This window comes from Coturnix japonica, chromosome 1, assembly GCF_001577835.2.
Source record: "Coturnix japonica isolate 7356 chromosome 1, Coturnix japonica 2.1, whole genome shotgun sequence".
In the NCBI taxonomy this organism is placed as follows: Eukaryota; Metazoa; Chordata; class Aves; order Galliformes; family Phasianidae; genus Coturnix; species Coturnix japonica.
Window position 1 is genome coordinate 62,899,260 of NC_029516.1, and position 22,906 is coordinate 62,922,165.

At 39.3% G+C, this 22,906-nt stretch overlaps 1 protein-coding gene and 1 long non-coding RNA gene across 10 annotated transcripts in view; one reads left to right on the top strand and one right to left on the bottom strand.

Moving 5' to 3' along the window:
• PACSIN2 (protein kinase C and casein kinase substrate in neurons 2) overlaps positions 1 to 22,906 on the bottom strand; it is a 62,851-nt gene that overhangs the window by 31,568 nt on the left and 8,377 nt on the right. For 5 of the 9 annotated variants that reach the window (XM_015869781.2, XM_015869794.2, XM_015869788.1 and 2 more), the window contains exon 2: positions 9,625 to 9,713. The gene's annotated coding sequence lies outside the window, so the exon portion shown is untranslated. Of the gene's footprint in view, positions 1 to 2,075; positions 2,151 to 9,624; positions 9,714 to 11,614; positions 11,727 to 15,105; positions 15,129 to 22,906 lie in introns of those variants that run through there. The other 4 variants (XM_015869762.2, XM_015869752.2, XM_032446315.1 and 1 more) reach the window with 4 other exon arrangements.
• On the top strand, positions 3,528 to 6,326 carry LOC116653794. The gene is made up of 3 exons (XR_004308251.1): positions 3,528 to 3,563; positions 5,039 to 5,172; positions 6,229 to 6,326. It is a non-coding gene; the product is annotated as an uncharacterized LOC116653794 (long non-coding RNA).

Below are 22,906 nucleotides of genomic sequence, written 5' to 3' on the forward strand. Positions count from 1 at the left end.
TTCAAAAGGAAAAGCAAAAACAAATGCCTAAAAACCTGATCCAGCTTACAATCTTAGTGGTTCAGATGTGCTGCTGGGAGAAACAACTGAAAACATTCAGGGCCAAGGAGAGAACACTGAATTTATATTTCTTGGTTAATCTGAAAATAGCTGCACCATAATGTTCTTGTGCACCACTTGCTCCTTATAGAAAACAGATACTGAAACGAGTGGTTGTTCAGAGAGTTGCAGCACAGATCAGAGAACTGCCCCGGCTGGAAAGATAAGCAGTTTCTACTGAACAGTTTTTCATTCGATTTACTTCCATATTTGAATTCACAGAAAACTTAAATAGCTCTAATACTGAATTGAGAATGGAAAACTGCCAAAGAGACATCACAGGATGGCCTGGGTTGAAAAGGACCACAAAATGATCACTAGTTTCATCCCCCCTGTTATTTGCACAGTCACCAACCACCAGACCAGGCTGCCCAGAGCCACATCCAGCCTGGCCTTGAATGCATCCAGGGATGGGGCATCCACAGCATCCTTGGGCAACCTGTTCCAGTGCGTCACCACCCTCTGAGTGAAAAACTTCCTCCTGATATCTAACCTAAATCTCAGTTTAAAACCATTCCCCCTTGTCTTATTGTTGTCCACCATTTTAAATATCAATTTGATTTAATTTCGAAAAGATGGTCAAAAATACAGGAAGGGTTCTGCAAGTCGAGGAAACACAAGGGGTAATGGTTGTTCTATTAAAAAAACAACATTTTCTCCATAAACAGGCATTAGGTCACAAACCAGAAATGCTCATTTATAACTCCTTACAATTAGTCACTGTTGCAGGTAAAACACAGAGGTAATAAGGTCTTTGTGTACCTATGAAAGGATGATGAACTATATGGAGACAAAGTAGTTTTATATGTTAGTGCAACAATCTTCAAATTGCTGTTACTGTTTATTACCAGGAGAAAAGCTTTCCCACCTCTGCTAGTATAGAACCAAGGGGAACACAGAATCTTTAAGGTTGGAAAAAACCTTTGAGATCACAAAGTCCAATCATCAACCCATCACCACAATGACTACTAAACCATGTCCCTTAGCACATCTACTTGTTTCTTGACCACAGATGCATTAAAACACTGTTTAACCAGTTCTCAGCAGCCTATGGGTTACATGGAATGTATTCTTTTCAAGTAAACATTAGCTCCAACTATTCTTAATGGAATAACACATCCCTGGATGTATTGAAGAGCCGTTTGGATGTGGTGCTCAGAGATATGATTTAGCAGAAGATTGTTAGAGTCCGGGTACTATGGTTAGGCTGTCGTTGGAGTTGATGGTCTTCAAGGTCTTTTCCAACCTTGGTAATTCTATGATTCTTACAGTAAGGAAAGCAAGGAACACATTTGTAAGTATTGATGTTTTCTGACAGCCCTTCTCAGAGGTAAGCAGCACAGAGAGGATACAACAGAGCCATAAGCTTGCAAGTAGTTGGACAAACTTGAAACAATAGTTTGACATTAAATTGTTCTTCCACCCCCCAAGAGTTTGTTTGGTTATTTTAAAGTTTTCCTGAAAATACAAGGCTATACAGCAGTACCGTTAACAATAATTACTGATACTTCGTCCGATCAAAGGGACATCTAGAATTTGAAGACAACTTGTTTGACCAAACACTGCTATTTTCTCAGTTGTTCATTTGCCTCTCTCTGATATTTCCTATTAAAGAGCACAAACAACACTCCAAAACCAACGGTGAATGAAGCAAACATGACCCAGGAATGCTATACATACGCAGAGCGAGTGAGGTTGTAAAGAAGGGTTGCACTCATCTCCCACAGCAGTTACAACACAACCTTTAAACCAAAGTGTGTGTTGCCGTTTGGGAAAGATCAAGCAGAGCATTGTTGAGCTCAGCGTCTCAGAAAAATAAATAATTATATCGAAAGTATAAACCCAAGGACAAGTTCCAACAAATCAAGACAGCCAGACACCCCCTACTCACCCTCTATACATCCTCACCCCAAAAAAACCCTATTTTTCCGTCTTAAAGAAAACAGCGTTCTGAAGGAACAATAGCATCAGCTTACCTTTAATAAGACAGCCTAGGCTATATTAGCACTGGAAAGCTTCATCTGAATAGCTGCACTGAAAAATAGGAAAAGCTGAAACAAAGGAACATTTTCTGAAATGAGGGAACAGGTTGTGACCATTTCCCCCCCCTCAAAGTTTTATTCCTTCTGAACTAAAAGTACATAATACACTAACTAACCTTTCTTTTCCATAAAAGCATGAAAATGATCAGCACTCAGGAAATTCTGATGAATTTAAGGTTTTCCTTTGCCAAATACTATGCTGTGAGAAAGTATGAGCAAGCATATTTAGGGAAATATTATGAAGTCATAGCAACAGCTGGCACAAAAAAAAAAAAAAAAACCACACTATTTTTACAGCACAACTTAAAAATAAACGGAATACTGAAATACCAACATCAAACTGTATGAGTCACTCTGCTCCCATGCAATGGCATTATTACAGCAGCCAGTTCTTTAGCACATTTTTGTTAGTGTTTGTTCCTCCCATCCTTCACATGAATCTGCAGGGCTTTCACAATGAAAGTCAGTTACATGTTGATACTGAGGGTCATACATTTAAACCATGAAAAGTAAGCTTGGGAACAACAAAGGCTACCAGAATAAAATCTGGGACACTTAGATCAATAAGACAAAAGAGATGGCTCCTGCATATAATCAGCTGCATCATATGTAATAAGTTGAGAGTTCTTTGGTCAGCAATGCTGTAAGTAGCAGAACTAGTAACTCCATAAGAAAGCAAGGCGCACACACCCAGTTCCTGCATTCCCACAACTTGGCTTCAGGCACTCCAGCTTCAGTCTTCTTTCACAGCTCCAGGCCCTCTCTAGGAGCCCCACATTGCCTTTTTCTTGCTGAGCAGGCAGTAGCATGGTGTTCTAGCAGTTTCTGCCCACCTCCAAGCTGACTTGTCAGCCAGCTCAACAAGTGCGGCCCATTGTTACTGAGCCCAGACTAGCAATTGCTTGAGCAGGTACATCAACTTATTAAATCCTTGATATTTTCTTCCTTTGTGCCGAAGATCTCTGGGATTTTCATTACAGAATTAAATCCTAGTGTTTTATCTATCAAAGGTTGACCTGTGTCTCGGCAGACACAAACCACCAAACGTGAGGCAGTCCAGAGGAGGTCTTACCAGCTCACAGCCCCAGTGTTTTTCACCACAAAGAATGTCAGCATACCCCAGCTAAGACAACTCACATAGCTCAAAAGAAACCACTAATTCCAAATGAAAGAAGTGATTGGGTATGAAATAACAAATACTGTATGTTATGGTTTTGCAATTTGATTGGTACTGGTATTCCACATCAGAACACCATGCCTAATAATGGGAGTAAAGGGGACAAGTTTTTTCTGTGGACTGCCTTAAATGGGCATGTGGGGAGGGGCACCGGAAGGGAAGGGAGGAAGGGGACCAGGTTGCTGGCCCGGCTCCCTGCGAGGAGACAACGCGGTGAGAGCTTCCTGCCTTCCACAGCTCCATCGGTGAGATTGGGGACTTGGTATTCTCTTTGTTGAAACTCTCTTGTCATTGTTTAGCGTTATTAGGTTATTAAACTGCCGTTCGTTCTCAGATCGCCTTTTTCTCCTTCATTTTTTGTTAGACTCAATCGCAATCTCCCTTCCCTCTCCCTAAACGCACGTGGCCGGGCCGCGCGGCGCCATGCCGTACAGTGCCACTAGAGAAAAGGGGGGGGGGACTTTTGTTCCTGCTCCCCCGGGTTTGTTCCCACTGTCCCGGAGTGAGCTCTAGAGAGTACTCCGTGACACTGTAATATCTACAAAATTGGCATGGGTAAGGGAGGCTCAGGTTTCTTCACTTAGTGATTTTTTAAGACACTAGGAAACTGACCAAGAAACAAATGAGATTTATTGATAAAATAAGCTTCTTCCTTAGGGAACATTCTAGAAATTCTACATGCTAAAAACCTCGATATTGGTTTTCATATCGTTACCTCAAAAGCAATTTACAAAATCCAAACTACGTTTGCTTTGCTCACGTGGAAAACACTCCATTTTCTTTTGTACTCTCTTTTTGTTGTGTCAGGTGCAGATTAACACATCACACAACCTGCAAAAGTCTGTGCAACAAATGCAGACTAAAGATGGCAAAAGAATCCAGGCCATTCCAAAACTTCAAGAGTTTTCCAACAGAAACAAGGAAAAATTGTATTTAAAGGCATCCTTCACCCCCCTCTCCCTTCATAACAGATAAATTTTTAATTAACTCTTATTGTGAAACATGTGGAGCTGTTTGTTGAACGGTGAGATTTTAATGTTCCGGACCCCCTTAGAAGATGTCTGTATTTTAAGAGGATAGTATTAAAAAGGAAAAATATATATCTATATTAGGGTCTTAATGTTGCTTACTGGACTCAAGAAAGAGGAAAACCAGGTGCTGGAAGTCCGATATTCCAACCTTAAAGACATCTACAGATAAAACACTATTTCATATACTCGAAACCTGAAGGCAATAAACCTTGTTGACCAGGTCTGAAGGACATTGGCCAAAACGTGCAATCCAGATAACAAGCAGAAGACATGATCTTTCATGCCCCACTTCTAGAACTTAACCATTTCCAGAAGCGAATGAGCCACCAGAAGTTCCCAGTGCCTACGCAACATACCAATCATCTTTCCAACTATTCTCTCACATACGACTGGCTGCTTTAAAGCAAGGCAATTTCTAGTCCTGTGGTTCTGCATGACAAACTAGTCCATAACCAAGAAAACTTCAGTCACAGAATAACTGAATCATTTATCAGGGTGAGCAATGAGATCACACCAGATTACTCAGAGCTTTATACGGTTGGGTCTTGAAAGCCTGCGAGGATGGAGACTGCACCATTTCTCTGTGCTTAGCAGTCCTCGCAGGGAGGAAAAAGAAATAACATCAATCTATTTTTAGGAAACCAAATAGTCTCTTCTGCCATTAATACTATCCTTGTGTTTTCTTTAAGGACTTCAGAAGCAAATGCAGAGGCAGTTTAACAGCCTTTAGAAGAAATTAGCCTGTTCACACCCCCCTCTAAGCTCCTGTTTGGAAGAACAGAAGATGTTACTCTAGATCTGACTCAGCAGGATTCCACATTCTGTGAGTAAGGAGTGAAATAAGAATAAGGGTACAAATACAGGGTACAGAAGGGTAGAAATTCAGCTCAGACCAGCTACTAACAAACACTTTCAGCTAGGATATTTTTCTGTATTATTCACTGAAGTCTCAGATTTAGTTCCACCCTGAATAGCAAGAAAACAGAACTTCGTTGTATAGAAACAAATGTTCCATGCTTCAAATATGAACCACTGTACTTTGCTGCTAAGCCAAACTACTACAAACATGCATTACAAAAAAAGCATATCTTGTATTCCCTGGTTAAATAAAGCAATTTAGACATTACTTTTTCCATCCTGCCCAAACAATTTGTTGTAAGAGAGCTCCTGATTTCTTTGGGGTTGCAATTTCTCAATGGCTTTATATGGTCAGAAAAATACAATCAGAAAAATACTGTAAAATTATATATTCAAACCTGTTAGAATCACAGCTGAAACTCTATAGCTGGAAGCTCACGCATGAATTGCACCAGATGAAAAAATGATTTCTTCACTTTATGCATTCAAGTGATGTCTAGGAATTTCAGCCCCGGGGTACAAGGGCATCAAACCAAGTTTATTCACTATTATTCAGTGCTGTAAACAATCATAATTGTGATCAGAAGATATTACTGAGTTAGGTCTCAGACTTTTCAAGCCAGAGTCTGAAGTCAACAGCTTTGTCTTAATTCTTATTCTCCAATCTATGAGGGAAAATAGCATCCTCTTTCACAGAGATTAAAGAAAATCCACCAGTTTCCTCCAAAAGCACAACTACAGCAACAAATGCAAGATGAGAGTTTGTAAAAGGAAACCAAATCACTGCTTCCAACAGAATTCAGTCAGAGCAGCACAGCAAAAACAGTTTTTGAAAGATGACAGCAACACATTTAGTGAACTCTGTGTCCTGAGCATTTAGGCAAGGAAACTAAGCTAGCATGATCTGCATTATGCGTTCTCTATGACAGACAGCATACAAACTACTAGATCATTCTAGTCATTCGTAACTTCAAGATAGTGGAAGGAGAGATTCCTTACACATCTACTTTGGCCCTAACAGGCACATTGTGGATGGGTCTGCCAGTGTGACTGCACACTGGAGAAGGCCAGGCAATTTGGAGGCAGCTTCAGGCAGGCCCAGTACTGGTGTCAGCCACCTACCACCACCCACCATGGGAGCATGGGGAAGAAGAGGAAGAGGAGCAGAGACACTCAGCTGCACCTGAAGTGGAAGAAGGCAGAGGAAAGGTGCTTCCATGAGTGTGCAGCTGCTACTGGCTGCCCTGCTCCCCATGCCCGAGCCCAGGATCGAAAGCTGGTGTTAAATGCCAATTAAGCAAAACACAAAACTCAAAACAAAACAGCAAAACTCAAAACAAAACTATGAGTCAAGAATTTGACTTGAAACAGCCTCCTACAACTGCATTCACTGCTTCATTAGCTAAAATGCTACATTTTAACAGGCAACAAAGAAATCCACTGAAAACAGAATTAGTTCACATGTAGCCAATGAGCAAACATTCAATTTCTAGCCCACAACAGAAGATCAATAAAGCAGCCAGACTTGCCTTGATACTTACCATACATTAAAAAATTCCAACTATACTGATAGGAGTATCTCAGTTTAAAGTCACCAGACGCATCCACACTGCATAACTAAAATTTTACAGTGCATACATTTCACAATGTATAATATAAAGAATGAGAACAACTACTTTGGTTATTGTATTTCCATTTAAAACAGCTTGAATATCTTATTCAGTGAAACTTTAAATTACTGATTCAATGAGACAGTCTTTGAACATTAGAACACAGAAGTCCATCTCTGAAGTGCATGACAATGACCCAAACCTTGCCAAACAGATTCTCAGCATCAGCTTTCAGATACTTACATACATTATTATCTCACTCGAGTACTCTTAAGAAGATAGGCCAAAGTTACAAGCTGTAGTTTCTGCCTGGTTTTACATGTGAAGACAAAGCAATTGAACCCCTGAAACCTCTTTGGGAATTCTCTCTGTAATGGCATGTCCTTACTGCAGGCACAAGCAATAGCAGAGTGATGCACTTGTCTGTGTACCAGCTGTCAGTCCCTATCGTCCTCTCCCTTCATTTGCTGTCATCTGTGCTGTTTTGTTTGGGGTTTTTTGGACATTTAAGACTTACCCATCACTATGAGCTCCTACATGCTGTCAGTATAACCTCAGTCTGCATGTTTATAACCAAGCCAGGAGATAACATGCACAGCAAAATGCAGGAAAAATTATAGTTCTGTCATCTCCATGCAGGTGGATATTTTAATGGTCTGGTTTTTGCTTTAGCCACGTAGCTGCTAACCACATTCAGAGGCTTCACAGAAGTTTCTGATTTTAAAAGAAACAGACACCGACGAAAGAAAATAAACACAAGCTTTAAATGTCATGGTTGGTGAAGGCCATGAGGCCGATACACAGCTACTCAGGGAGTTCTAGAAGACATGGATGTACTTATAAGCTCAATATATTCAGAGTACACACTTTTGCTTAACTGTATCTGTAAGACAGGATGCAGTAACCAGAATACAGAGAGCGTAAGAGTCTCCAAGTTCTTCAGACACCAATTGCACCCACACTCGCAATGCTCTGCTCAAAGCTGGACAGCTCCCACTGCACGCCAGCCCCTGCGATCACCTGCTCACCAACACTGGAAGTTCTTACTTTGAATACAAAGCATAAATCTGCAGTAAATTGCTTTGTTACTATATCTGAGTGTTAAAATAGCCAATGGCAATGAATGGTTTCACCATTTAACATGTTTCTATTGCATTTGATCAAAAAAGGTTTGTTTGCTTTTAATGTCTACTACTACACAACATTAAGTGTTTAAATTTGGAGTTGATGCTCATGAAAGTGTTCCAATATAAATTTTATTCTGCCTTTAAAGTAAGGAGGAAAAATAAATCAATTACAGAGAAGTGAGAGTAATTACAATCCATAGCAAGAAGAGTGCAAATGGCTATCTTCACTTTTAATCTTCACAAATCTGACTGAATACATTTAGATCTTTAAGGATGATTATTCAGTGACCAAAAAAAAAAAAGTTCACAGTTTTCTATATTTCCACTGAAAAGATGTTTTTTAACCTCAGCCATCTACCACTAAGCAAATCCAGCTTTGCAATTAGAGTTCTGCAAACAGTTAACTATTGCAGGAGAGATTTCAAACCATGGACTGAACAGTATGAGAAATGAATAATAAAGAATAAAATTTCCCCAAGCCAGAATTCTAATATAGAAGCATCATTAAATTTAATTACAAATTTAAAACAATAAGAAAGGTTGAATGCAGCACGTTTCACCCACGCTATTTTATATTCTTCAGATAAGGAACACGTAATGCTTTTGAACTCCATCACAATATTACGAAAGGAAATGTAAACAAGTCCCTAATCCCAGCTACTTCATGAAGGAAAAGGAGCATGATAACACGAGAGTATTGTACTCTGATTTCCTCAAATGTTTCTGAATAAAGGAAGCTCAGAGCTCTCAGAGCAAGTAACATAATTAGAAAAGAAACAGACTGCCTACAAGATCTGGAAGTCTTTCCAAAAACATTTCCTGTCCTTCAGAATGTACTGCAAAATCTAAATCTCTCTGGCATTTTTAGACATCCTTTACAACAAGCACTACTGGAGAATGTGAGAGCTTTTACAAACTTGAAAATATAGTGCAAAGTGGAACACATATGCAGTGTCAGAAAAGTGTGACAAACTCAACAAAACAATTATAATTGCTTACGTACAGTTGTCACAGATTCTATCAGAAGTACAAGCGCCACAGAACGAAGATTACACGAAATGTATTACCAGTGACTTCAAAAAACTTCAGGCATTGACTTAAACTTTAACAACCTTGTTAAGGCTTGATTTTGGAACTATAATGCTGAATTGCAGCATCTCTAGTTCCCTTAATTTGATAAGGAATAAACAAAAAAACACTAAGAGCATCATTACTACAGTTAAGAACTCAAAAACAAGCCTGGTAACAAATCACTGAAGTACCCCTTTTAGAAAACATACATTCTCAAGTTCTAAAGGATGTAAATATCATTTTAAAAATTATTTTTCCAGCTATTTTATCTCATCCCATTGGAGGATGAAAACACGTCATCTTTAACTCTGCTCTAAACATTACTGTCTTCTACTTAGGTTAGTTTTGATACACTACACCAGGTTTCATCTTGCTTCCTGAATCAACGTTTCTTGGCAGATTAAGACTCCCTCCTGAAAGCATTATTAGCAACACTTCCTATTAGGATTCCTCTGCAGAAGACAAAATTAGTAATACATGTGGAGCTGAAATAAAGGTGACCTTGATACAGAAAGAAAGTAGTCAGTGAATAACACAAAAAGCCTGAAACAATAAGCATTATGTTCTCACTCCTTTAAGATGAAGTATACTACGTTATCAGACACTTACTGTATATCAGTCAGTAACCGCTGAAAGGAGACGACCATTCCCCAGGTTCTCTCTCCAGATTCTCAGACTGACTTCTATAGGAACTCTTCCTAAAAACAGAAAGTGGTGTTAAATAATGAAACCTTGCAGACAAGCACAGTATGGGAGCTAATTTCTATTTATTTTTTTTAAACAGCACCTCTCACGATTGCTTTAAAATGAGACAAAGCTTTTAGGACCACATCTCCCACACAAAGTAACCGATCCCGGTTTTAATCTGGATTTAATTCTTACACAAACTCCGGAGGTACGCCACAATGGCAGATACTGAATACTACCTGCACATTCTTCTGGGAACTAGGAAAGATACAGTAAAAAGCACCTTTGATTAGTATCCTTCACTGACATTAAATACAGAATCTAGCCCTAACACTCTAAAAAACATGTCATTTCCCATTCCTGTTGAAGTGCACAAAAGAGAAGCAACATAAGGAAGCAATTTGACAGCAGATTTACTGGTAACAAAACAACTGTTTTACATTTAAAATCCTGCAACTCTGACTTGCTGTAGGAAAAAAAAAATAAAAATCATTCTAAATACCTAGATTATGAATTTTAGGTCCAGGGTTGTAAAGGACTGAGAGCATAAGACACCTGTGTTATGCTATTCAGTATAGTACTAAATGATAGGCATCTAAAAAAGCAAATTCTAAAAGCTGTTCCTTTAACAGACCGAGGGCTGGGTTTTTCTTTTGTTTTTGAAATCAAGAACCCACTTCTTTCTTTCTGGGGGAAAAAACAAGAACAATAAAATTGGCTTTCAGTAAATTTTGCCAGGAAACCACCTGAAAAAACTCTCAGCTCTGGAGTCAAGATTTTTTCATTTAAATTGTTTTGATTTGTTGTATTTGTTCTCATTTCAATTATTTGAAAATTAAATATTACACATTTAAAAGACACAAGATTTTTAAACAAAGTTTTTCATTATTTAAAACCAAGTGATTAACACATTAAAGTGCAGGAAAAATCCAATTTGAATAGAAGTCCTCTCATTGTTACCTTTTTAGTTCCCGTGACATCATCCACTAATTAACATGTCCTGTCAACGTCTTCCAACATGAAAGAAGCCTTACTGTTTAACTCCATATAAATAACACTGAGACAAACATGCCTTTAGGTTAGCTTCCAAGAAGCAAGAAAGATATAGAAGACCACATCCCTTTAGTTTCCAAATTGTACTTGGGAAGCATTTAATTCCTAAAAAACCTTTAAAGTGGCCAGGCACTTAATAAATAATAAGTCTTTCTTTTGTAGAAATAGATGGCAAACTAAGAGCATTCTTCATAATGAAAACTGATTTCAGCAAAGTCATCATGAAAGTATTTAAAATCTACATGCCTAATACTTAGTTCATTCTGCAACTCAGAAACCAAGTTCAAGCAGAATCTGACAGCAGAGCAGCAAGAATAGTGAAGAGAAATGGAACAAGAGGATTGCAGTGATGCATCCACCAGCAGAGAAAATGCAGGAGAGCATTTACAGCTGCACTGACAAAGTAGCTACAGAGAACAGTGACGTGTATACAACTGTTCTAGAACGGCACATGATTTAGAAGAAAAAAGGGTATTACAAGAAATGCTGCCTCAGATATCAGAGGTTTCTATCTTTTACTTAAAGATAAAAGGTGCCATGGTTCTTATCTGATCACGCAACTACCACAAAATGTGGACACTGCTGCACTTAAAGAGAAAATTGCACAGAAGCATTAAAATAAATATGAATGAAATAAAATGTTGCTAGAAGATTTGCATATTTCAGACAGCAGTCTGTTTGAAAGCCATCCTTCCAACCACATTTTAACAAACACCCTTACACTGACAAATGTTAAATGCTTTACAAAATATCACCTCCGTTTGGCCAAAAATACTTTCAAATCAGCCATGAAGCGGAACAGTACATTTCTGGTTGGAAAAAGCAAAGAACTACTCAATTGGTAAGCAAAAAAACTTACCTTAAAAACATGCCTCATGCCTTGCATTTCCCCAGATATGTTGCTGAGCAGCACAACTGCACAGGGAGCTGCAGTACCTGCACAGCTCTGCCTGACCTCCACTTCCACAAACAAAATTCTCTCTCAGCACATTTCATCATTTCCTGCCGGCTGCTGAAAACCTTGTCGCTCAAGCTAAGGTCATTTTTTTTCACACTGTAGCACTCAAACCCACACAGGGTTTTCACTCATCCATTTCCACACTGCAATTAAGTTGAACACTCAGGTTTACTGTAATCTTTAGAAAAGCCTGCCTGTAAGAGATCTTAACAAAAGCTGTTTTTCAAGCACACAACCTCTTTAGGTGGAGAGCAGCCTTTTTGAACCCATCAGTGAAATACACAGGCATATTTTGCAGACGCGTTGCTTAGGAAGCAGCTGTGTTGCTTCTGTGTTTCATACTCAAAAGCTGTATTTTTCCATCTCCAGAAATATAGGTCTGTAATACTAATTAATGAAATACTGACATGTATTGAATAGAGGCACATCTAAATCCTCAAATTAAGGCGAAACATGCAGGTCCTCTTGAATCTGAATGTTACATTAAGCAAAGGAGCTATCATTCTTCAAGTCAAGAGAAAACTGACTTAGAGACCTTAGCTGAACTGAATTAAGCCCTAAGATTCTAATACCTCTCTCTCTAAAGACAGACTATTGTTTGAAACTGAATAAGTGTATTAACTTATATAAGTGTATATATAAGTTATATATATTATATATACAATTATATATATATTATATAAGTGTATATTCAGTGAAACTGAATAAGTGTATTAACTTATATAAGTGTATATATAAGTTATATATATTATATATACAATTATATATATATTATATAAGTGTATATTCAGTGAAACTGAATAAGTGTATTAATATGTCAGCACACTTTGCCTTTTGGTATTCTTACTTACAGACAGGTGATAACGCTTGGCAGAACCTAGTAATACTGACTGGGGAAGAGGGAAGCCAATTGCACTGCTGAACCCAGACCAACCAGTGTACCCTTCAAGTACCTGGGAACTTCTGATGCCTTTTTTTTTTTTTTTTTTTAAGAAATAAAGTAAAAAGGAAAGCAAAACCAAAAATAGGACTTCCTGTATAGTCTCAGAAGGGCACTACTGAAGATGATAAAAGATCTAGTAAAGTAACTCCATTTCCCAGACAGCAGTGCACTCACAGTTAATTGAAAACACTGTAAGGGCACCACACGTCCACACAGAGCACTTCGGAGTCTTTTGGGATTATTCTGTACAAGAGCAAAAACAGCTTTTTAGGATAATTACTTGATGCAAGTACAGTGGTAAAAACACCCTACAACATCAGTAATGCTTTGGCACTATAGCTTATGCTGGATTTTTGAACAAAAGGTACAGAACTGCACTTTAGGACCCTTGCTAATGCAGAAATGAAGTCAGCACCCCCATAAAAGCTGACTTAGTTCATAGCCCTAACATAGCCCCTATGTGTTCATAGCTACACAGTAGCTTGAATTATTAGATATGCTGTCTGTCGCCATTACCCTCTCAGCCCTGCTGACAAAAGGCAGATCAAGTGAGCAGGTCACGTTCTTCATTCTCAAGATGTATGCCAGGGTGCTTTAGAATTTTCCCCCATTCTAGCAACGTAAAAACCATTAATTACTGAAGGCAGTCCTACAACCTGAAAGCAACATTCTCAACTGGGAACAGACTCAGAAACGTTCTACATCACTTCAGCAGTGCCATTTAATGCCTGGGACAGATACTGAAATTGTAGGCCTCCGCAGAGTGTAATTCATAAACGTACAAGCAGAAAAAGTACAGGTATACATAGTTTACTGGGAAGAAGTATAGCCTAAGAATAATCTGCTGATTATTCTTTTAGGAACAACACAAAAGATCCATTCATATATTTCAGAATCAATTATTGACTGTAACCATGCAATAGGGAAGCTTTCTTGCTACTTAGTTCCATTAAGGTGGCCATTAAAAAGATTCAAAAATTCAAAATGTTTAAACAGATTTTCAGCCCAGTGAACCCAAGGCAAACTTTAGCCAGGACTCCCACGTTTCTAAGCAATTCCACTTTCTGATCCTCCAATGGTAATTACTGCGACGAGGACAAAAGATCTTTATTTGCCTGTTAGTAATTTACGCAAAACAGGATTGCAGACCTAGTAGAATTAAATAACCCCCCAAAATAATTTTTAGGATAAATCTATCATATAAACTCACTCTTTTACATAAGCAACACAGAAGTCTTCCCATGTACTAAACTCAGAGGTCTAAGCTACGTGTAAGTATTGAGGTCACAGATCTCACTTCACCACCATACACACAATTTGACAAAATAAGCTAGAAGCAAGTTTAGCTGTGTGTGTTTTCATTTCATTTTTTAAAATCACATACAATATACAATCCCATGTTAACTCTGAGGCAATTTGAAATCCAAATGTTTTGTTCACTGAAACAAGGTACTGCTTTAAGACAACTACATGCGATGGAGATTAGGCAAACAAGAAGCTGGAAGTTTTTCTTTGGTTGTAAACATCTCACTAATCTCATTTTAGAAAATGCAAAATAGCAGCCAGCCTTCCTTACAGTTTTCAGAGATGTGGATGCACTTTAGTTGTCCTTCAACAGCTGCCAAGCACACAAGTAACTCAAATGCATAAACTCAAAACACAAGGTTGTGAACAAAACAAATGCTTAGTTTACTCAATCTCAGCTCAGTCTTCTCCATGCTTCTCCTCATTCTGAGGAAAAGGAAAGCTTTTAACGACGTATTCAATTAATGCTTGACTGATGTACAAGTAGGCCAGCCACCTACCCTACCATCCAAATTGGACTGAGGCTCAAGGAAACTGGGACAAAGGCCCCATTACTAACATTCTTGCACTTGCCATTACCTCAGTGCTTTTTAACTTAAAACGACTGGGCTGTCACTATGAGCATGGAAACTGTAGCCTTCAACCTGCATCTAAGCAACAATCAAAAGACAGAAATCAGAGTTAAACAATACAAAGCTGAATCAATTGCTCTCTCAATATTATCATCTGATAAACACCAACGCTGAAAATTCAAATTCCTGTGACCACTTCTAAAACTCACACGGTCTGGATCCAATCCAGACACTGGGCATTGGAACAGGTTGCCAAAGGAGGCTGTGGATGCCCCATCCCTGGAGGCATTCAAGGCCAGGCTGGATGTGGCTCTGGGCAGCCTGGTCTGATGGTTGGTGACCCTGCACACAGCAGGGAGAGTGAACCTAGATGGTTACTTAGGTTCTCTTCAACCCAGGCCATTCTATAATTCTATGAAAATAATACTCCTCAGTGCCACAGTTCTTATGCAGTCAGCCTAAATCTGTGTTCAGCACCTCGGGAATTGTCAGTAGTCTTATAAAGGTGCTATTGGGGTCTACCGTCAACTTCAGATTTTACTATCCAGGTAGTCTTTTGCTTATGAACTCACCCTGATTACCTGAGCAGATCACACATCATATTTCCCTGTGAAGCTCCAAGTTCTCCACCAAGATCTGAACGCACTGTGTGGGAGCTGACAGCTAAGATGGCAGCATCGTGCTCATTTCCAAGCAGAGGGCACAGAGGCAGGGCAGTGACCTAGGCAGAGCTGCCCTGTGACAACACCAAGGGAGAGCTCTACGTCAGCAGTCAGACCAACACCTCAGACTATGGTCCAGAATAGCTTGTGGTTACTGAAATGAGTCACCCGTCTAAATACGATTACTGCAGCCAAGTCCTGTCTGCGTATGGATCGTCAGTTAAGAGTTTGAGTAGCAAAGCAATAAAAAAAGACAGAACAGTTCAACAGCTGAAACAGCAGCTGTAAGTTGAAAGCTTCAGTTATGCTGTAGTGCCTTAAAGTTAACCATGAAAATAAGACTTCTATTAGATCAAACATTCCTCAAAACCAACGTGCTTAGTCAATGAATATTACTTTTCATTTACCTCTCTCTACCATATGGTAGATGGAAGAGAACTATATGTGAATTAGAAGTACCACAGGATAAAGCTTCAACAATCAAAGACAGTGAAGAAACTGTGTTAATATACCATGAGTAACACACCATAATGATCTCAGCTCACAACTGCTTTTAAGAGCCATCACATGTCCTTGCTCCTCAATCTTAAGGGTGTAAAGCCCTAAAAACAACAACAGCAAAAAACAACCAAACCACCCAACCCTACAAAATTTCACAGTACATTTTAAAATATAGTGGGGGATATATATTTCATATTCTTATTTACTTATTTCAAAGCATGCAAAGATATCCTTCAGACATATATCTTGTTCAAAAAAATAAAGCACTAAAAACGTGAAAGAGATTGTAATTCTAAATGTAAGACTTCTTGTGCATTCACATAGGATGACCCCCTGGGTCCACAACATACTCCTGTAACAAAGTCTCATTATTCGTCTTTTATTTGAAGTTCAGGTTTCTCTACCTGAAAGATAAAATAGCAGCTACCTCATTGAAGCAAAATATCTGTACACTTGAAGGAAAGACACCCAAAAAGAAGAACAGTGTTGCACTTAAACTGCAAGTTTTACCACATGTAAAAATCATTAGTAAAAAGCACGCTTCACTGAGAATTCCAGAGTTCAAGAACAAGGACCATCAAGTTCCAACCCCCCCACAATTACTATGAACTTGTAATAACACTTATGTTTAAGTTAATATGAGACTTCCTTTCAATGACCCTTCTGTTGTGACTCTTCCTACTTTCCACTGGAAGTGAGCCTCAACTCTGAGTTCTTGCAGGATCAATGAACTACATTTGCTTTAGAACAGGGCTCAAATCTGATTCATGTGCCATCGGACAGAACTCCCAGACCGCTTTCCTGGGGCTGCTCTCCTACCTCCCAACCCCACTCTGGTCACAGAGCAAGGGCTGCCCCACAGGCACAGACTAGCTCTTGGTGAACCTCATATGGCTGCTGGTTCCCCAGCCTCCCATTGGCCAGGATTAAGTCTTAGAATCCCAGAATGTTTGAGTTGGAAGGGAAGCATAAGACCATGGGCTTCCAATCCTCCTACTGGAATCTGGGACACCTCCTGCTAAACCAGATTGCTCAAAGCCCTCTGCAAAGTCTCTGTGCCTTTGAGGGGCTCAACAGGTCCTCCAGCCTAGCATGTCCTCAAAAATAGCATGCACTCCAGCCCTGCATCCAGACACCACCTCTAGATCAAACCTTACCATTACAAAGGAGGCAAGGACAACGACAAACAGTCTGATCTTAATTTCTTTCTCTGCATGTTTCAGGTATTTTAGAGGTAGCACTGCTGAGCTGTAATGGTAGAAATTTGTGAATTATTTGTGTGTTTATTCTTACTTTATACAAATTAAAAAACTCCAGTTATCCAAGTTGAGCTACCATTTGTTTGGAATAGAGAATCCACATGTAGATCAGCTTTTGAGAACTTTTTGTGAAAGAAGCTCGAACTACCAGCACAAAAAGCCCTTTGAAAGGACTTTAAGCCCCTAATAATATCAAAAGTAGACTGGATTTTATTTCTTTCTGTAGCCAGCTGTTATTGCAAAACAACATCACTGCAAAACAGCACTAAACCAAGCTGCAACTCTCACAGTCCAGTAACATAGAGTCCAAAAATACTGCAAAAAAAGTATTTGTCTAAGGGATCTCTGAATATCGGCATCAAGTTCCTTCTTCTGAGGTGCCAAATAACAAAGCCTAGTACTGACTGGAACAATTCAGAAATGCAACACAAGAAGGGCTATGAAAAAAAGAGCTCCCAAGTTTTTTCCTCTTTGATAGCTTGTATTCCAATACACAAACCGTATTCCTATGACATTTGCTAAGAAATAAAAAATTTCTACAGATAGCCTTTTCATCCTAAAAACAACCCAGCAAAGATGACCTTCTGAAAGCATTTATTGCCAACTCATGGCTCTTACTAACAACTAGCAAAATTATTGAAATTGTGAATCTATCCCGAGTCAGTAAAAGTAACTCCACATGCATTCAGCCGGCAGATGTGAACCAAAGCACACCATCACTGTCCTTTTTCTAGTCTCAGGGAAAGGTACAACTCAGTAGACAGCAGCGCCAAGTAACACAAGTAGGATTGACTGAAAGGAGAACAAGTCATACTAACAACCCTGACCCAAAATAACCAGCATGCAATGCTACAGAAGGGATCTTCCAGCTACATGAAAAACTTCTGGCTCAAGGTCAAAGATCAATAAGTAAAAACCCAAAACTTTTTTTTCCAAAAAGAAAGAACACAAAGTTTATTCCAACTCTGAAGATCCCTGAACTCCTTGTTTATAGTCATCCTGTCAGGGTATTTCAGTGACACAACATTGCAAGAAATTATTCAATTTCAAGATCTGTTCATTCAGCTAAACAGAGTCTACCAGTAATTTATATACAAAGTTGTAGATTCTAGGTAAAACTGAAGAAATCCAATATCTCATGCTCAAGTGGATTTTCAAGTAGGTAAGTTCTCACTTGCTTCCATACTTACGTTTTAGGAGGCTGGCTGTATGGCTGTATGCCATATCGCTACTTACATTCACTTTTTACTCATTTTTCTTCCTGAAAACAGAAAACACTGCAGGAGGGTTGGCCATCTGGCAAGCAAGATTTAAAAGTGCCTTTTTAAGTTTATACAGTTAAACGTTCAGCAACCCTTTTGGTACACAGAGCTACATAAAGCTGCTTAGCATGTGGAACTGGGTGATGTTGAAACACATAAAAATTGTAACTTACATTCCTTCCTCTTCTAGGACAGAGACTATAGCCAGATTGAGATTTTTCACAGTACTCCCAATTTAAACACATATGCTGACTGATGTAAGTGCTTAGGTGCAATATGCTGTTCTTTGCACATTCCTGTAATTCTCTTCAGCCAGCATTGCTGTATAACTCAAGAAAGCACCTAAAAGTTAATTCATTCTGGACAGCAAACATAGGTTTTAAAGAACAACACAATTACAGTCTTCCACAAATCTACTGTGAAACAAAATCAGATACACAATCTCCCATCTAATAAACAAAAGAATGGGACAGGCAGCAGCTAACCCTCAACAGCCATGAGACAGCATTCCCTGCTATTCCCTGTTTAGAAATTTTATGCTATTGGTAAATGAGGGATACAGCTTTAATATCACTTGCACTTGAAAAAAGGAAAAGCTACTACCCTCAATTCTTACTTGTGTTGTTGTTCTCAAAAAGACTACGTGAAGCCCATATACGTTGCTTCATACATAAATCATTTAATTTTAAGAAAGAGCAAACACACACGAACCTGTGAGAGCCATCACAATGAAGCAATTTAGCAATGGCTAAAAGTTTTACATTGCTTATTTATAAAGTACCTGGAGACCTGGAGCAAGCTTTCCTCACTTATAAGGAAAGCTTGAGAAAAGAAGATTGAGAGGGGATCTTATTAATGTTTATAAATATCCTAAGTGTGGGACCCGAACGGACACAGACAGCCTCTTTTGTGGGGACAGGACAATGAGAAACAGCCATAAACTGGAGCATAAGAACCTCTGCACTGGTATGCAAAGGAGCCTCTTCACAGTGAGGGTGACAGCGCACTGGAACAGGCTGCTCAGGGAGGTTGCGGAGTCTCCTCTGGCGATATTCAAGACCCACCTGGACACCTACCTGTGCAGCCTGCTGTAGGGGGCCTGCTCTGCATGGGTCTGGGCTCAAGGATCTCTGGAGGTCCCTCCCAGTCCCTTCCCCCCATATCTGTGATATGTTGAAAAGGGAAAAAGAAAACACGTGCAATGAAAATACCTTTTGTACTTGAATGCATCAAAGCCTGCTTGACTTTCTATGCTTCTCTACTATGCAGCAAGATTTCTCGGAAATGACATAGCTACAAGTCTTACTAAAAAAACAGTAATTCTTTAGAACAATAAGTTGGAGACATTGCATGCTAAGTTTAGCCCAGTTTGTGACTGCACAAAGTGTTTCTACAATACCTATTAACATGTAGATACAAACTTATCTCCCATAAAGCTTCATTTGTGAAAAAGAAGAGGGCAGAAAAGGATTAAAGACCTCCAGCTGCACTTTTAATTTTTCTACAGGGCAAGTTAAAAGAAAGACACTAAACTCTACCCGTACAGAAAGTGAAACTATTCTGTTTTAATAGACTGATCAAAGTCAATAGCAAAGGAGCTAAAAAAATTTGTTTTATACAGCAACTGATATATGTGAATGTATTAGAGCTGTTCCTGACTCAACAACCATTGAAACAGCACTCCACAGATTTTACTCATGATACTCATACAATACTCATAGCAACTATGCAATAGCCTGATCTAAACCAACTGCTAAAAATACAGTAATTAGATACAGACTAGATACGCATTGTTCTCCAATACTAGAATATCACAAGCTTAAGCAGAAGCAGCTGTTCATATGCTACTCTATCCAAAGGACTTATTAGCCAAATTCTAAACAATTTTAAGATTCACATACATACCCTTTAAAACTATACTGATTGCCTTTTGTCTCCTTGACTGCGTGCTTAGGAACATAAATAAAGACGAACAGACAAGACTTTCATGATATCTACTGAATGAACTTTCATCTTTCACAGCGTAGAGCACAATTAAACAAAGAAAGGAATAAGGTGTTTTGCAACACCGCTGACTCTGCTTTCTCAGAAAGATACTCTCCAATAGTCAATCTGTGTACTTGTTTAAGAAAAACAACAACAAAAGTCATTATGTTGAACAGCACATTGCTGGGAATAGCTAAGAAAACAGATGGGGCAGTATCACAGAACAAAGGTAACAGAAGGATCCAATGAATTCTACTCAATTACTTTCTGTGGGAGGGGAAAAAAAATTACAGAGACCGCAATAAGGCAGGGAAGCAATTTTTGCAGTCTAGGAAATAAGAGATCTGATGGGGTTTTGTGTGAACCTACGTTTTCCCTGACATTTCTAAAAAACATTTTCAAAACTGCTTTCCATAGTGTTGGAAATATCCTCAATAATTTTTGGTCAGGACGGTATCTCTGATAAAAAGCAGTTTTTATTCGCGATTGCAATGGCGGGCACCCTGATGGCAGAAGCGCACCTATGGACATGATGTTACAGTTTTTATACCTTTTCTCCCATATGTTTTCCCCTCCTGTTTCCCCTTTGATTGGGTATTCCAGGTTACAATTTTACTCGAGATTTGCATTAGTTAATTACATTCCGACATTTGTTAATTCCCGCGTTATCTTGTGATAGTCAGTCGCCATCCCGCTGGTTTTGTTTCCAAGATGTCTCGGTACTCTTATCGCATTGATATGTTGATTTCCTTCAAAGCCTCTTTCATTCTGTCCCAGAGACCGTCGTTAAACAAAAAGCCCGGGGGGGGGGGGGGCGTGATTCCAGTCCTTCTCATATCTCTCCAGGCACATCCTTAGGTATGGCATGACTTGTAGGTTTTACAGTGTATACAACAAAACGTTAAAACATACATTATTGCTAGTTTATACAGGTATATTGTTATTTTAACTTCTCCTCTTTGGATCTTTTATCACTCAGGCCCTATTTGTCCAGCACCAAAAATAGTTTTATTTCAGATAGCTGGACAGACAGAAGCTGCAGTCTTTGTAACTATGATTTTTACCTAATAACTACAAATTTCTTCACTTATATATTCATATTTTGTTCTAAATGCAGAAACAACATTTGATTCCCACAATAGGAATGACCCGATCTTGAAAATTAACACTGAGATAGAATTTAAACTAGAAAGCCAGCCCTTCTAAACTTGATTTAAAAACAAATTGTTAAGAGATCAGCTTAAATCTTCTGCAAGGAATTTACAAAAATTATTTAGCATTCACTTTTTTTGACAGCATTATTTAATAAAGCAATAAGAATTACGTAAGACTATATATCAGTGTTACACATTTACATTCCTTTACAATTACTCACAGTTGAATATTTTAAAGTCAAAAAGTAAAGGCTTTTTGCTCCTTCATACTTAGAAAGCGTTTCAGTCCCAAAAGGATTTCAATTCCACCTTCTTGTCCTTTCACTTGGAAAAAAAATATCACAGAATCACTGAACAGCCAAAGTGGGAAGGGACTGCTAGAGGTCATCTGGTTCACCCCCCTACTTAAGGCAGGAGGATGCCTACAGCAGGTATGCTAAAACAAAATATTTGAAGCCAACTTTCCAGGAAAAGCAAACTCAACTTCAAATTTACTTTTTAAATGATCCTGAATTCATATTACCCATTTGGCTACGCATTTAAAATTGGTTAAAACACCAACGTGGAGCAGGCCCAGAGGATGCCAACTAAGATGATCAGTGGGCTGGAGCACCTCTCGTATGAGGAAAGGTTGAGGGAACTGGGCTTGTTTAGCTTGGAAAAGAGAAGGCTCCAGGGGGACCTCATTGTGGCCTTCCAATACTTGAAGGGAGGGAGCTGTAAAGGACAGAACTGTTTTTCTTTTATTGTCTCAAAGCTTGCTTCCTGAGGCCTTTACTCTGACTGACAACTGCTAACTATCCAGGAGAGTGAATGATGGGTGTCATCGTGACACAGCACCTCTGCTTACGATTGCAAAGATAAGCAGAAGCAGGACAGGCAGTCTTTCTCAGGGGTGCGGCTTGGAAGAGCTGACCACTGCGAAAGGTGATAATGCTTGTGCCTGGCAACAAAGGCACCACTCCCTTCTGGCTTATCTGTTGGGCCAGGTATGTCACACCAAACTAAGGAGAAAAACAACCCCACAGAAATGGAGGATAAAAGGCCCTCGCTAAACTGGGGACTTTGGAGACAAACTCCCAAAGATACCTTTGACGGAGAATTCCTTGAGGGGAAAACCTCGTGGGAAGAACACCCGAGGCCAGCTTGCTGCGGAGCTCCCTGTCTGTCTCCCATCCCCTGCGGTGATCAGACGAGTTCCTGAGATCAACGGACCTACTGTGTACCTCGCTGGACCCACGGTGGTGACAATCTCTTTTGCTCTCTGCAAAGACTCCTTGCTTACATTTCCTACTTTCCCTATCGCCTACCTTCCCTTCCCCATCTCCCTAAAAAAAAAAACGGCTAGGTCTTTAATAAACTGGTTGGACCAACATTTGAACCGTTGCTTCTTAATCTCACGCCGGGTATATACACATATCAAAGAACCTTGCCTCCCTCCTATAAATTGGAGCAAGACAGGAGCATATAAACAGGAGGGGGAATGGCTGTTTACAAGGATGTATAGTGATAGGACAAGGGGGAATGGTTTTGAACTGAAAGACAGGGA